Source organism: Budorcas taxicolor, chromosome 14 (assembly GCF_023091745.1).
Source record: "Budorcas taxicolor isolate Tak-1 chromosome 14, Takin1.1, whole genome shotgun sequence".
NCBI lineage: Eukaryota > Metazoa > Chordata > Mammalia > Artiodactyla > Bovidae > Budorcas > Budorcas taxicolor.
This window is the reverse complement of record NC_068923.1, coordinates 60141136-60157129: the sequence shown is the minus strand read 5'-3', so window position 1 is coordinate 60157129 and position 15994 is coordinate 60141136.

The window sequence follows — 15994 nt, the reverse complement described above, 5'->3', positions numbered from 1 at the left end:
GGACAGATTTAAAACAATACAGCAAAGGCCTAAAGAATTGAACTAAAATTTAGATGACTGCCCACAGAAAGTAAGAAAAGAGTTAGAGCTTATGTTGTACCAAATTACTTGATGGTAAAAAAAGGAAACATCAACAAAGTTTCTCAGAGGAATATAACAGAACCCAGAGTCTACACAACAAAACTTTCAGAATGCCCATGGTAGAATTCAAAATACCCCAAAACACAAAGAAGCAGAAAAATACAACAAATTCTCAATGACCTAAAATTCCACAAGAAGCTAAAATTTGAAAGTTATATCAAAGAACGTGAATCCAGAATTTAAAAAGAACTGTAACAACGTGCCAGTTTACAAATGTGCAAAAGACTTGACAGACATGTCATAAAAGATACACACATGGATAATAAGCACATGGAAAAAATGTTCCTCAATATGAGAAAAAAATAAACAATGATATACATAAATTAAATACTTTTCATAAGAATTAAAATTAAAAACACTAGCAATACCAAGTGCTGCGGGTGATCTCACCTCAGAAACTGTTGGTGGGAATGTCAAATTGTACAAATGCATTGGAAAAAAGTTTAGCAGATTTGTTAAAATTTAAACAAACACTATCTATAAGCCAGTGACTCCACTATCTATAACCTGGTTCTATACGAAAACATGTTTACAGATGTTCATAGCAGCTTCATTGATAATATTCTAAAAGTGGAAATAACCCAAATATCCATCAGAAGTGAAGAGATAAACAAAATATGGTATGACCATACAGTGGAATAGTACTCAGCAGTCAAAAGGTACCACCTACTAATATTTGCATCAACAGGTAATGACTCAAAATTATTATCAGTTCAGTTCAATTCAGTTCAGTTGCTCAGTCATGTCCGACTCTTTGCGACCCAATGAATCGCAACACACCAGGCCTCCCTGTCCATCACCAACTCCTGGAGTTCACTCAGACTCACGTCCATTGAGTCAGTGATGCCATCCAGCCATCTCATCCTTGGTCATCCCCTTCTCCTCCTGCTCCCAATCCCTCCCAGCATCAGAGTCTTAACCAGTGAGTCAACTCTTCCCATGAGGTGGCCAAAGTACTGGAGTTTCAGCTTTAGCATCATTCCTTCCAAAGAAATCGCAGGGTTGATCTCCTTCAGAATGGACTGGTTGGATCTCCTTGCAGTCCAAGGGACTCGCAAGAGTCTTCTCCAACACCACAGTTCAAAAGCATCAATTCTTCGGTGCTCAGCCTTCTTCACAGTCCAACTCTCACACCCATACATGACCACAGGAAAAACCATAGCCTTGACTAGATGGACCTTAGTTGGCAAAGTAATGTCTCTGCTTTTGAATATGCTATCTAGGTTGGTCATAACTTCTCTTCCAAGAAGTAAGCGTTTTTAATTTCATGGCTGCAGTCACCATATGCAGTGATTTTGGAGCCCAAAAAAATAAAGTCTGACACTGTTTCCACTGTTTCCCCATCTATTTCCCATGAAGCGATGGGACCAGATGCCATGATCTTCATTTTCTGAATGTTGAGCTTTAAGCCAACCTTTCCACTCTCCTCTTTCGCTTTCATCAAGAGGCTTTTTAGCTCCTCTTCACTTTCTGCCATAAGGGTGGTGTCATCTGCATATCTGAGGTTATTGATATTTCTCCCGGCAATCTCGATTCCAGCTTGTGTTTCTTCCAGTCCAGCGTTTCTCATGATGTACTCTGCATATAAGTTAAATAAGCAGGGTGACAATATACAGCCTTGACATACTCCTTTTCCTATTTGGAACCAGTCTGTTGTTCCATGTCCACTTCTAACAGTTGATTGCTGACCTGCATACAGATTTCTTAAGAGGCAGGTCAGGTGGTCTGGTATTCCCATCTCTTTCAGAATTTTCCACAATTTAGTGTGATCCACACAGTCAAAGGCTTTGGCATAGTCAATAAAGCAGAAAGAGATGTTTTTCTGGAACTCTCTTGCTTTTTCCATGATCCAGCAGATGTTGGCAATTTGATCTCTGGTTCCTCTGCCTTTTCTAAAACCAGCTTGAACATCAGGGAGTTCATGGTTCACGTATTGCTGAAGCCTGGCTTGGAGAATTTTGAACATTACTTTACTAGCATGTGAGATGAGTGCAATTGTGCGGTAGTTTGAGCATTCTTTGGCATTGCCTTTCTTTGGGGTTGGAATGAAAACGGACCTTTTCCAGTCCTGTGGTCACTGTTGAGTTTTCCAAATTTGCTGGCATATTGAGTGCAGCACTTTCACAGCATCATCTTTCAGGATTTGAAATAGCTCAACTGGAATTCCATCACATCCACTAGCTTTGTTCGTAGTGATGCTTTCTAAGGCCCACTTGACTTCACATTCCAAGATGTCTGGCTCTAGATGAGTGATCACATCATCATGATTATCTGAGTGGTGAAGATCTTTTTTGTACAGTTCTTCTGTGTATTCTTGCCACCTCTTCTTAATATCTTCTGCTTCTGTTAGGTCCATACCATTTCTGTCCTTTATCGAGCATGTCTTTGCATGCAATGTTCCCTTAGTATCTCTAATTTTCTTGGAGAGATCCCTAGTCTTTCCCATTCTGTTGTTTTCCTCTATTTCTTTGCATTGATCTCTAAGGAAGGCTTTCTTATGTCTTCTTGCTATTCTTTGGAACCCTGCATTCAGATGCTTATATCTTTCCTTTTCTCCTTTGCTTTTTACCTCTCTTCTTTTCACAGCTATTTGTAAGGCCTCCCCAGACAGCCATTTTGCTTTTTTGCATTTCTTTTCCATGGGGATGGTCTTCATCCCTGCCTCCTGTATAATGTCACGAACCTCATTCCATAGTTCATCAGGCACTCTATCTATCAGATCTAGGCCCTTAAATCTATTTCTCACTTCCCCTGTATAATCATAAAGGATTTGATTGAGGTCATACCTGAATGGTCTAGAGGTTTTCCCTACTTTCCTCAATTTGAGTCTGAATTTGACGCCCAAGGCCAGCGCCGGCGGCCAGGAGGAGCAACCTGAGGAGCGGTGGCTACGCAGGCACAGGAGGGCCTAGAGGAGCTATCCATCCCACGTTGAAGGTCAGGAATGGTGGCGGTAAGGAGATACCCCTTGTCCAAGGTAAGAGAAACCCAAGTAAGACGGTAGGTGTTGCAAGAGGGCATCAGAGGGCAGACACACTGAAACCATACTTGCAGAAAACTAGTCAGTCTAATCACACTAGGACCTCAGCCTTGTCTAACTCAATGAAACCAAGCCATGCCTGCAGGGCAACCCAAGACAGGAGGGTCATGGTGGAGAGGTCTGACAGAATGTGGTCCACTGGAGAAGTGAATGGCAAGCCACTTCAGTATTCTTGCTTTGAGAACCCCATGAACAGTATGAAAAGGCAAAATGATAGGATACCAAAAGAGGAACTCCCCAGGTCATTTAGGTGCCCAATATGCTACTGGAGATCAGTGGAGAAATAACTCCAGAAAGAATGAAGGGGTAGAGCCAAAGCAAAAACAATACCCAGCTGTGGATGTGACTGGTGATAGAAACAAAGTCCGATGCTGTAAAGAGCAACATTGCATAGGAACCTGGAATGTCAGGTCCATGAATTAAGGCAAATTGGAAGTGGTCAAACAAGAGATGGTAAGGATGAGTATCGACATTCTAGGAATCAGCGAACTAAAATGGACTGGAATGGGTGAATTTAACTCAGATGACCATTATATCTATTACTGCGAGCAGGAATCCCTCGGAAGAAATGGAGTAGCCATCATGGTCAACAAAAGAGTCCAAAATGCAGTACTTGGGTGCAATCTCAAAAACGACAGAATGATCTCTGTTTGTCTCCAAAGCAAACCATTCAATATCACAGTTATCCAAGTCTATGCCCCAACCAGTAATGCTGAAGAAGCCGAAGTTGAATGGTTTTATGAAGACCTACAAGACTTTTTAGAACTAACACCCAAAAAAGATGTCCTTTTCATTATAGGGGACTGGAATGGAAAAGTAGGAAGTCAAGAAACACCTGGAGTAACAGGCAAATTTGGCCTTGGAATGTGGAATGAAGCAGGGCAAAGACTAATAGAGTTTTGCCAAGAAAATGCACTGGTCATAGCAAACACCCTCTTCCAACAATACAAGAGAAGACTCTACACATGGACATCACCAGATGGTCAACACTGAAATTAGATTGATTATATTCTTTGCAGCCAAAGATGGAGAAGCTCTATACAGTCAACAAAATTATTATACTAAATGAAAAAAAAACCCAGGCAATTAAGAGCATATACTGATGTTTACACTTTTATAAAAGTCTATAAAATGAAATTTTATCTATAATAATAGAAATAGGTAAGTGATTTCATAACATAAGAGACACACAGTGAGGTACAAGGTTCAAGATCACATAGAAAGTTTGGAGGTGTTAGAAATGTTCAGTGTCTTGGGGTTCCCTGCTGGCCCAGTGGTTAACAATCCACCTGCCAATGTAGCGGACACAGTTCTGATCCCTTATCTAGGAGGACCCCTCAGGCCCCAGAGCAGCTAAGCCTGTGAGCTGCCAACTGCTGGAGCCCACGTACCCTAGAGCTGGGGCTCTGCAGCAAGAGAAGCCACCGCAGTAAGAAGCTTGTGCACTGCAGCTGGAGAGGGGCCCCCGCTCGCCACAACTAGAGAAAAGCCTGAGCAGTAACAAAGAGCCAGCACATCCAGAAATAAATAAATAAATTTTAAGAAAGTTCAGCATCTTGACTGTGGTAGTTATTGGGTGTAAACATATGTCAAAACTCAAACTGTACACTTGAAATATGTGCAGCTTTATTGCATGTAAATTTTATTTAAATAAGTAAAACTAAATTAATAAAAACTATTTCTTTGAAAAGAAAGAAGATATGGTACCTGCTTTCAAAGATTTTTATAATCTAGGTATGGAGGTGAGATAAAGATAAGATTTTTTAAAGTAAGGTAGCTAGGTCCAAAAAGTAGAACTAAAAGCAATACTTTTGAATTTTATGCTAGGAAATGTTAAAGTCTAATTTGAGATGAATAGACAGGGCTTTCTCCCCACTTACGACTTTGTTCATGCAAAGGGAACCAATGAATCTAATTATTAGTATTCAAAGCATAAAGCAGGTCTTAGTTGTCTAAGTTTTAATTGAGAAACACATTAGGACTATGTTTTTAGACGGACTTTAAAACCTCCCCAGGGCTTATTCCAGATCTTCGACTGTGGGCCTTTATTTCTCAGTCGTTGAGACAAGGATGACAGAAAGCACAGTTCCTTATCCTGATGAACTTTTTTCCTAATATGTGAGACTTCAATGTAAGTCTCTAGAACTGCATCTCATATCTCTCTTTTGGTGCAGTCACAGAAAGGGACTTGATTCAGGCTGCCAAGTATTTATTAAATTTTCATAACATGTCTAGTACTGTGTTAGGCACTTTAAGAAAGGAGGGGGTCCATGGCCTGTGTCAAAGTCCCTGCTTTTATCAGTGGATAAATTAGCGAACCATGCATAAAACGATTAGGGAATAACGAACGATATAATAATATATGTCAAAAGCACTTTTAGTGATTGAACTATAAATGTAATTAAAAGATGGGAGAAAAAAAGAAGCACTGAGATAGAGAAAGGAGTGAAGGATCTGACATCTGGATTTAAGAAAGGTAGTTAGGATTGAGCCAAAGTGGGGAAATCATTTAATATATTTCATTCATTCATTTATTTAATGGCTATTAAAAATCTACAATGTCCTAGGTATTGAGCTGAATGCTAAGAACACAGTGGTGAAGAAATATGCACCTTCTCCTTATTCCACATGTGGCTTCTAGACTAATGGAAGGAGTAGTCATCAAATAAATAAATGTGCAAGTAAAGATATCATTGCAAAGGATGACTAGCGCTATGAAACGGTGGAACAGGAAGTGTTCAGAATAAGACAGAGATCACATTTCACTTGGGGAGGTCCAAGGGACTAACATTTCACTTGGAATTTAAATGAAGAGGAAGCCAGCAGGGAAATAAAAGTGTTGGGAGTGAGTGAAGTGGGGTAACGTAATTCACAGGGTTCAAGAAGAACCTGTAGGAAAACTCCGAGGTTGGAAAGAACCTGGCATCTTTGAAAAGCTTCAAGGACAATGTGACAATGCTCAGTGCATGGGTGCCAGAGAGGCAAGAGCTAAGAAAAGGCAGGACATGAACAGAGCATGCAGGACCCCATCAGGCGTGTTCAGGAGTCCAGAGCTTATGTGCAAATTTGTGAGCAACTTGTGTGGAAAAGCACATCCTCTGAGGTCAAATAAATTATGGTAGAAAGATGGTGCATGAGGTTTCATGGTCCTGAAATGCAAGCTTCTTCCAGTCATCCTTTCCAACACTACCAGCCTCTGTCAGTCTCTGCTTCTCTTTGAGTTCATTTCTTGTCTAGCTCCCAACTACCCTGTTCCCTTAGATTACTGCCTGATTCACTCTTTCTTTCCCCTTCAAACTCCTGAGAAACACTTTCTGATCATCTCAGTTTATTACTTTCATCCTTGTTTGAGCAGAGCTTTTTGTACAAAGTCAGGTGATATACTGTTGGTCAGAGTACACACTGGTTGCCCTTGGGTCACATGCCCATCCCTAATCAGCAGCTGGGACCAGGAGTCATGTGGTATGGAAATGGATACCTAAGACTGTGCCTAAGTAGGAAGAACAGTTCCCCTTAGAAAGGGCCCTGAGGATGGCAAGGACCATGATTGATCCGCTCCACACAGTGAGAAATAAGATTGCTTAAGTAAAGTAGAAGTAAAAAATGGGAGGCCTTGAGAAATCAGAGAAACTGAGACTTTTTATGGAGATGATTGAAATCACATGAAGGAGATAAACAGAGACTGACATGGCGAAAGTGGAGTTTCAGGAAGATAAGTAGGTTTATCTTAATTCTCTACTTCCTTTGCAATTAGACCATGCATTGAGATTTAAAGGACGTAATATTGCCTTTCTTTTAACCCAGCAGAACAAATATGATGAGAATGGGTACAGAAAATTCAAAGGGATAAAGGTAAAATATCAGCCTTATCCTAGAATATCAACTAGGTTATAGAATATGGTTTTCCTTTGCCTTTCTCTTGAATTGCCAACCAGTCCCAGGCAGGGTAGGGACAGTGCCTGAGGGAGAGGAGGTGAGGATACTGCACTGTGGAGGCTAGCCGAAGGAAGAGAAAGAAGATGGGGGGACGGGAGATTGATTAATTGACCCTAGATTCAGTCTCTCATCACTCATTCACCTCTCTGACCTTAGGAAAAAGTGAGTGAAAGTAGGAGCTGTTTGTCATAACTGGTCCTTTCTGAAAACTTGGCCAGTGACAAGTCAGTATTTTCTCCCAACATTATTGCTCTCCTGAACATTTTTGATTCCTCACCCCTGATTTGTCTGTTTCATCCTTTGCCAAAACATGAGATGCTTTCTCGCTCCTCGGCCACACCATTATCTGTTACTGCTCTCTCAAAAATCTGCTCAAAATTAATCTGTACATGATGTTCTCCTAAGCGAAATGCATTGGCTTACCATACCTTAATAGTTTTACCTCTCAGAATATGTGTTAACATTTTAAAATACAGGTATTTTCACTTTACATCATTACCCTAACTAAACAAAATTGGTTGTAAGATGATTCTCTCTAAAGCAATCGATGAAGGACCCTGTTTTTTAGATCTGAAGTTTTCAATAAGGTAAGGTGAGAGGTGGGGAAATAAATTATATCAAAATACGAATGGAATTGAGGGGCTAGGGTAAGAAAGAGAGACAAAAAAGGTGTAATTTGAAAGTTTCCCAGGCATCTCCTTAGATACTGAAGCAGTAGATTGGGGCAGTGTGAATGCAGCCAATACTGATATTTTTAAACAGTTCAGTTCAGTTCAGTTGCTCAGTCGTGTCCGACTCTTTGCAACCTCATGAATTGCAGCACCCCAGGCCTCCCTGTCCATTACCAACTCCCAGAGTTCACTCAAACTCATATCCATAGAGTTGGTGATGCCATCCAGCCATCTCATCCTCTGTCGTCCCCTAATCCTCCTGCCCCCAATCTCTCCCAGCATCAGAGTCTTTTCCAATGAGTCAACTCTTCGCATGAGGTGGCCAAAGTACTGGAGTTTCAGCTTTAGCATCATTCCTTCCAATGAACACACACGACTGATCTCCTTTAGAATGGACTGGTTGGATCTCCTTGTAGTCCAAGGGACTCTCAAGAGTCTTCTCCAACACCACAGTTCAAAAGCATCAATTCTTTGACACTCAGCTTTCTTCACAGTCCAACTCTCACATCCATACATGACCACAGGAAAAACCATAGCCTTGACTAGACGGACCTTTTTTGGCAAAGCAATGTCTCTTCTTGTCCATATGCTATCTAGGTTGGTCATAACTTTCCTTCCAAGGAGTAAGCATCTTTTAATTTCATGGCTGCAATCACCATCGGCAGTGATTTTGGAGCCCAAAAAGATAAAGTCTGACACTGTTTCCACTGTTTCCCCATTTACTTCCCATGAAGTGATGGGACCAGATGCTATGATCTTCATTTTCTGAATGTTGAGCTTTAAGCCAAACTTTCCACTCTCCTCTTTCACTTTCATCAAGAGGCTTTTTAGCTCCTCTTCACTTTCTGCCATAAGGGTGGTGTCATCTGCACATCTGAAGTTATTGATATTTCTCCTGGCAATCTTGACTCCAGCTTGTGCTTCATCCAGCCCAGCGTTTCTCATGATCTACTCTGCATATAAGTTAAATAAGCACAGTGACAATATACAGCCTTGACATAATCCCTTTCCTATTTGGAACCAGTGTGTTGTTCCATGTCCAGTTCTAACTGTTGCTTCCTGACCTGCATATAGGTTTCTCAAGAAGCAGGTCAGGTGGTCTGGTATTCCCATCTCTTTCAGAATTTTCCAGTTTATTGTGATCCACACAGTCAAAGGCTTTGGCATAGTCAATAAAGCAGAAATAGATGTTTTTCTGGAACTCTCTTGCTTTTTTGATGATCCAGCAGATGTTGGCAATTTGATCTCTGGGTCCTCTGCCTTTTCTAAAACCAGCTTGAACATCTGGAAGTTCATGGTTCAAGTATTGCTGAAGCCTGGCTTGGAGAATTTTGAGCATTACTTTACTAGCATGTGAGATGAGTACAATTGTGCAGTAGTCTGAGCATTCTTTCGCACTGCCTTTCTTTGGGATTGGAATGAAAACTGACCTTTTCCAGTCCTGTGGCCACTGTTGAGTTTTCCAAATTTGCTGGCATATTGAGTGCAGCACTTTCACAGCATCATTTTTCAGGATTTGAAATAGCTCCACTGGAATTCCATCACCTCCAGTAGCTTTGTTCGTAGTGATGCGTTCTAAGGCCCACTTGACTTCACTTTCCAGGATGTCTGGCTCTAGGTGAGTGATCACACCCAATCATTCTACTATCCTAAGGAATCTGAAGATCACGCTTTAGACCATTAACAGTAATGCAGAAGGCTTTCCATCCAGTACTCCATGAAAAATTTTGAAACAAACTTTAGAAGAAGTCGTAGAAGACAAGGGTACTGAAAATTCTGACAGGTGAATTATTCACTTTATTCTTTCTCACTTACAGCTCACCTTGAAGTATCAATGATCACAAAGCCCTTATAACAAGTTTTTGCTAGTTTGTTTGATGGCCATACAACTCAAAAAGAAGGAGTAGAATATTGACTTCAAGCACAACAAAAGAATAACCATCAACCATTATCAGCTTATGTAATTGTGAGACAACACACCACAAACAATAGGCAAATTCATATACAACTTGAGCCTTTGCATCCCAAACCATGTTTGCTTATTTAAAGCCTTATGCTCTCATTACTGATATTTACAAACATCTCTTGATCCCTGCTAAATGTGTCTGAATAGCAGACTTTGGATGGCAATATATGTGACACCAAGGGAGAAAAGAGACATTAAGTGCTTAAATACCCAAAACAGTTGACCAGGGCACACAAGTTCTCTAAACTTGTGGGAGGAACCATTCTTCAGTGTGAAGTGGTGATTTAATTCATGCATTTCTTAAGTATGGAATTCTAACTGAGCATTTGTGAGGCAAAGAAAACCTTTACTAATGAATCTTCAGGGATCAGTTAGCATAGTTTGTTAAATTGGAATACTAATTAGGTGTAGGCAATAGTCTAAATCAACCTAAATGCTTGTTAGTTGGACCAATTATAGGTGCCCAATAAGTGTTTGTTTAAACTCAATAATTCTGTATCCAGAGGGAATATTCTTGACATGAGTGGCTGAAGTGAAAAATATAGTCTATCAGTCACGAATAAATTGTGCACAAATGGGCATTTCAACATCACTACTGGCAGGCCAAGGTCATGTCAATGATGGTTTACATCCAATCCTTTGCTTTGCTAGGTCCTATGTGGTAAAATTTCCAAATGTCCCTAGGTTACTTTGAAGCTTTTCTATGACACGTGTGAGTTCATGAAAAGTGTAAGAGTTTAGGAGTGAAACAGGTTATAGACCAGCTTGCTGCTGCTGCTGCTGCTAAGCTTCTTCAGTGGTGTCCGACTCTGTGCAACCCCATAAACAGCAGCCCACCAGGCTCCCTGTCCCTGGGATTCTCCAGGCAAGAACACTGGAATGGGTTGCCATTTCCTTCTCCAATGCATGAAAGTGAAAAGTGAAAGTGAAGTCACTCAGTCGTGTCTGACTCTTAGCAACCCAATGGACTGCAGCCTACCAGGCTCCTCCGTCCATGGGATTTTCCAGGCAAGAGTACTGGAGTGGGGTGCCATTGCCTTCTCCAATAGACCAGCTTAAGCCCACTAAACTATGTAAAGACAAAGCAGATCTGGTTTCCTTTGTGCTGACTTGAGAGGGGTTTTCCTTTCATTATATCTTTCCATAATCTGTATTTCTCTCTTCCCTACCCTGAGTGTCCACTGCTTTCCAGTCAGTGTACTCTTAAATATTGTCTTTTAGGTTCAGACTAACAACAGTGACCTGTAACCTTTGATTCAACTAGCAGTGTCCTAACTCCACAAAACATCCCAAAATTTTTCATCTCCTAGGTGCTAGGTTTCCCAGGTGGCTCAATGGTAAAGAATTCACCTGCCAATGGAGGAGATGGGGACAGGAGCTCAATCCTTCAGTCAAGAAGATCCCCTAGGGGAGGAAATGGCAACCCATTCCAGGATTCTTGCCTGGAAAATTCCACGGACAGAAGAGCCTGGCAAACTATAGTCCATGGGGTCTCAAAGAGTTGGACATGACTGAACAACTGAGCATGCCCAGGTACTAGAAAGTGCAGAGGTGAGCACTTTCTGTGGGAACAGAAGCAAAACGAACTCCACTCTTGAAATTACACAAGAGCTTGTGGCACCACTGGGGATGATGGACCAGGTCAAAAGGGGCTCTGGTCTGTTTTTTGGATTATTTAAAGGAGAGGCGGTAAATCATTGTATTAGGAGAAACTATGTTGGAATCAAGAACTAAATGGAGCTCAGGTCAAATTCCAAAGTTGCCACTTTAGTAGCTAGAATTAGATACAGCTGCATGTGACAAAAAATGTCCCCAAATAAGAGTTCATTTGAGTGGCAGCCACAATGTCTGAATTTCAGTTGGAAGGAGCAATTGGAGGCTCTCTTCTTTTTGTCCACCCCTCAAGCTTTATTGAAGAATAACTGGTATACAAAGAACTGCACACAATTAATGCACACAATTTCGTGAGTTTGGACATATGTATATGCTCATTTTACCATCATCACAATCAAGGTAATAAATGTATTCATCGCCTCCAGCAATTTCCTTGTGTCCCTTTGTGGTTGTGTGTGTATGTGTTAAGGATACAATATGAGATTAACCCTCTTAACACATTTTTAAGTATACAATATCTTATTAACTATACTGATTATATTGTACATCACATCTCTGGAACTTTCTCATCTTGCATAACTAACCTTTATCCATTAGAACAACTCCCCATAAACCTCTGTCTCCATTTCCTGGTAACCAACATTCTATTGTCTACGTCTATACATTTGACTATTTTATACCCCTCATATAAGATAAATCATGGCTGCATTTGATCTTCTGTGACTGACTTAATTAACTTATCATAACGTCTTGTAGGTCTACCCTTGTTATCACAAGGGATGGAATTTGCTTCTTTTTAAAGGTTGAAATACATGCACGCTCCACATTTTATTTATCCATTCATCTGTTGATGACTATTTGGGTCATTTCTACATCCCTGCTACTGTGAATAATGCTGCAGTGAACATGGAAATGTAGATATCTCTTTGAAATCCTCATTTAAATTCTTCTGGATATATACTCAGAAGTGTGACTGCTACATAATATGGTAGTTTTATTTTTAAGTTTTTGAGGAACCTCCATACTCTTTTCCACAGTGGCTGTTTCAATTCACATTTCTATCACCAGTGCACAAAGGTTCCCATTTCTCCACATTGTAGCCAACTCTTATCTCTTATCTTTGATAATAGCCATTTTAATAGGTGTGAGGTGATATCTCCTTGTGATTTTGATTTGCATTTCCCTGATGATTTTGATTTGATTTTTTCCATGGACTCTTTGGCCATTTTTACATCTTCTTTAGAAAAATATCTATTGAGAGCCTCTGTCAAATTTTTAAATTAATTATTTGTCCTTTTGCTATTTAGTGGTATAAGTGCCTATATATTTTGGATATTAGCCCCTTATGTGAATATTATGGTTCACGAAATATTTTCTCCCATTCCACAGGTTGCCTGTTTGTTTCATTGGTTATCATGCTGTTCATATGGCTCCCTTCTTTTAGACATAACTGCCAATAGCCTCACATGTCACCCATGCTTCTAACCCACTGGCTATGACCCAGTAAAACAGCCTTGCCAACATGTAATGAAGACTGAGACATATATTCACCCGGATGTCTATTAAAATCAGATATTCTGTTGCAGAGGAAAAAGGCAGCATAGCTCCTGGATTGAACACATAGTTCACTTCACCATTTTTTCTACATGATGTCAGGCAAGAATTTTCCACTTAATATTCCTATTCTTTAAATTAAGATACTTCCTTTTACAGCAGGATCTCACACTGTTCACCAAGAGCTCCTTTCTGAAATAACCTGTGCTTCCTGTGGCTTCCATGGTATGATATTATCTTGATTTTCCTTCAATCTCTCAGACTATTGTCAACTTTGTTATTATGGCCTTCTTTTCCTGTTTATGTCCCTTAGTATTCCTATTGCCTCTGTCCTGGGACAACTTTATTCCTTACTTCCCACTTTACCTATTTCTTCTCACTGTTACACATGTGAACACATTTATTGAATACTTATGCTTTGAACTATAAGTACTTTATATTCAGAATCTCACTTAATACTATCAACAATCCCAAAAGTTTCCCATCATGTGAAATGCCAGGCTGGATGAAGCACAAGCTGGAATCAAGATTGCCAGGAGAAATATCAATAATCTCAGATATGCAGATGACACCATCCTTATATTGTCACATTGCTTATTTAACTTATATGCAGAGTACATCATGAGAAACACTGGGCTGGAAGAAGCACAAGCTGGAATCAAGATTGCTGGGAGAAATATCAATAACCTCAGATATGCAGATGACAACATGCTTATGGCAGAAAGTGAAGAGGAACTAAAAGGCCTCTTGATGAAAGTGAAAGAGGAGAGTAAAAAAGTTGGCTTAAAGCTCAACATTCAGAAAACGAAGATCATGGCATGTGGTCCCATCACTTCATGGGAAGTAGATGGGGAAATAGTGGAAACAGTGTCAGACTTTATTTTTTTGGGCTCCAAAATCACTGCAGATGGTGATTGCAGCCATGAAATTAAAAGACGCTTACTCCTTGGAAGGAAAGTTATGACCAACCTAGATAGCATATGGAAAAGCAGAGACATTACTTTGCCAAAAAAGGTCCATCTAGTCAAGGCTATGGTTTTTCCAGTAGTCATGTATGGGTGTGAGAATTGGACTGTGAAGAAAGCTGAGCACTGAAGAACTGGTGCTTTTGAACTGTGGTGTTTGAGAAGACTCTTGAGAGTCCCTTGGACAGCAAGGAGATCCAACCAGTCCATTCTAAAGGGGATCAGTCCTGGGTGTTCTTTGGAGGGAATGATGCTAAAGCTGAATGATGCTCCAGTACTTTGGCCACCTCATGGGAAGAGTTGACTCATTGGAAAAGACTGTGATGCTGGGAGGGATTGGGGGCAGGAGGATTAGGGGATGACAGAGGATGAGATGGCTGGATGGCATCACTGACTCGATGGACATGAGTTTGAGGGAACTCCAGGAGCTGGTGATGGACAGGGAGGCCTGGGGTGCTGCAATTCATGGGGTCACAAAGAGTCGGACACAACTGAGCGACTGAACTGAACTGAAAGAACTAAAAAACTTTATTGAAAGTGAAAAAGGAAAGTGAAGAAGCTGGCTTAAAACTCAACATCAACAAAAGGAAGATCATGGCATCTGGTCCCATCACTTCATGCAAATAAATAGATGGGGAAACAATGGAAACAGTGACAGACTTTATTTTCTTGGGCTCCAAAATCACTTCAGATAGTGACTGCAGCCATGAAATTAAAAGACACTTGGTAAAATAAATAAATAAATAAATAAATAAAAGACACTTGGTCCTTGGAAGAAAAGCTATGAACAACTTGTGTGTATGTGTGTGTGTGTGTGTGTGTGTGTGTGTGTTAGTTGCTCAGTTGTGTCTGACTCTTTGTGACCCTATAGATTGTAGCCCATCAGGCTCCTCTGTCCGTGGGGTTCTCCAGGCAAGAATACTGGAGTGGGTTGCCATTTCCTTCTCCAGGAGATCTTCCCGACCCAGGGATTGAACCCTGGTCTCCTGCATTACAGGTGGATGCTTTACCATCTGAGCTACTAGGGAAGCCCATGAACAACTTAGACAGTATATTAAAAAGCAGAGACATTACTTTGCCAACAAAGGTCCATCTAGTCAAAGCTATGGTTTTTCCAGTAGTTATGTATGGATGTGAGAGCTGGACTATAAAGAAAGCTGAGCACCAAAGAATTGATGCTTTTGAACCATGGTGCTGGAGAAGATTCTTGAAGAGTCTCTTGGACTGCAAGGAGATCCAACCATTCTGTCCTAATGGAAATCAGCCCTGAATATTTATTGGAAGGACTGATGCCTGAGCTGAAGCTCCAATACTGTGGCCACCTAACGCAAAGAACTGACTCACTGGAAAAGACCCTGATGCTGGGAAAGGTTGAAGGCAGGAGGAGAAGGAGACGACAGAGGATGAGATGGTTGGATGTCACCGACTGGATGGACATGAGTCTGAGCAAGCTCCAGAAGTTGGTGATGGACAGGAAAGTCTGGCCACAGTCCATGGGGTCTCAAAGAGTCGGACACGACTGAGAGACAACTGAACTGATGGTTACTCCCAGGCTTTACATGGACGCTGATGTGATTTGTCCACAGTTGGGCAGTGCTAACTTTGAATATTAGTCCAGGATATCTGGTGTGTGTGAATAAAACAAGGAGAAGTCAGAAAGAAAACAGACTGAAAATTATGTATAACCTAGTGCCAAAGTGAGAAAAGGGAAGGAAGTGGAGGAATTGTGTGCCATGAGAGACAGAAGTGTTATTTTTATACTTTCCGTGATCAGGAAACCTTGTCAAATAAACGGACTTTTTAGCAGGAAACAACAACAGGTGGGAAATTAGTATCATGTCACAGTGAAGGTTGGAATATCAAAAACTCAAATTTCAGGTTTTCAGTTGCAAGTTGTTTGTGACGAAACACGTCGAACTACCCCCTCTGAGTCTGCCTTCTAGTTGTGAAAGGAAAGTAATACTACAAACTTCGTAGGCTCGTGACAAGGCAATAATCAGCAAGGAAATTAACGCGAATTCAGAGTTCTATGAAGAATTTTAACCACTGGCTCAGACTGGGAAACGAACTGTGGGAAAGCCCACCTGCCTTCCACCCTGCACACCGC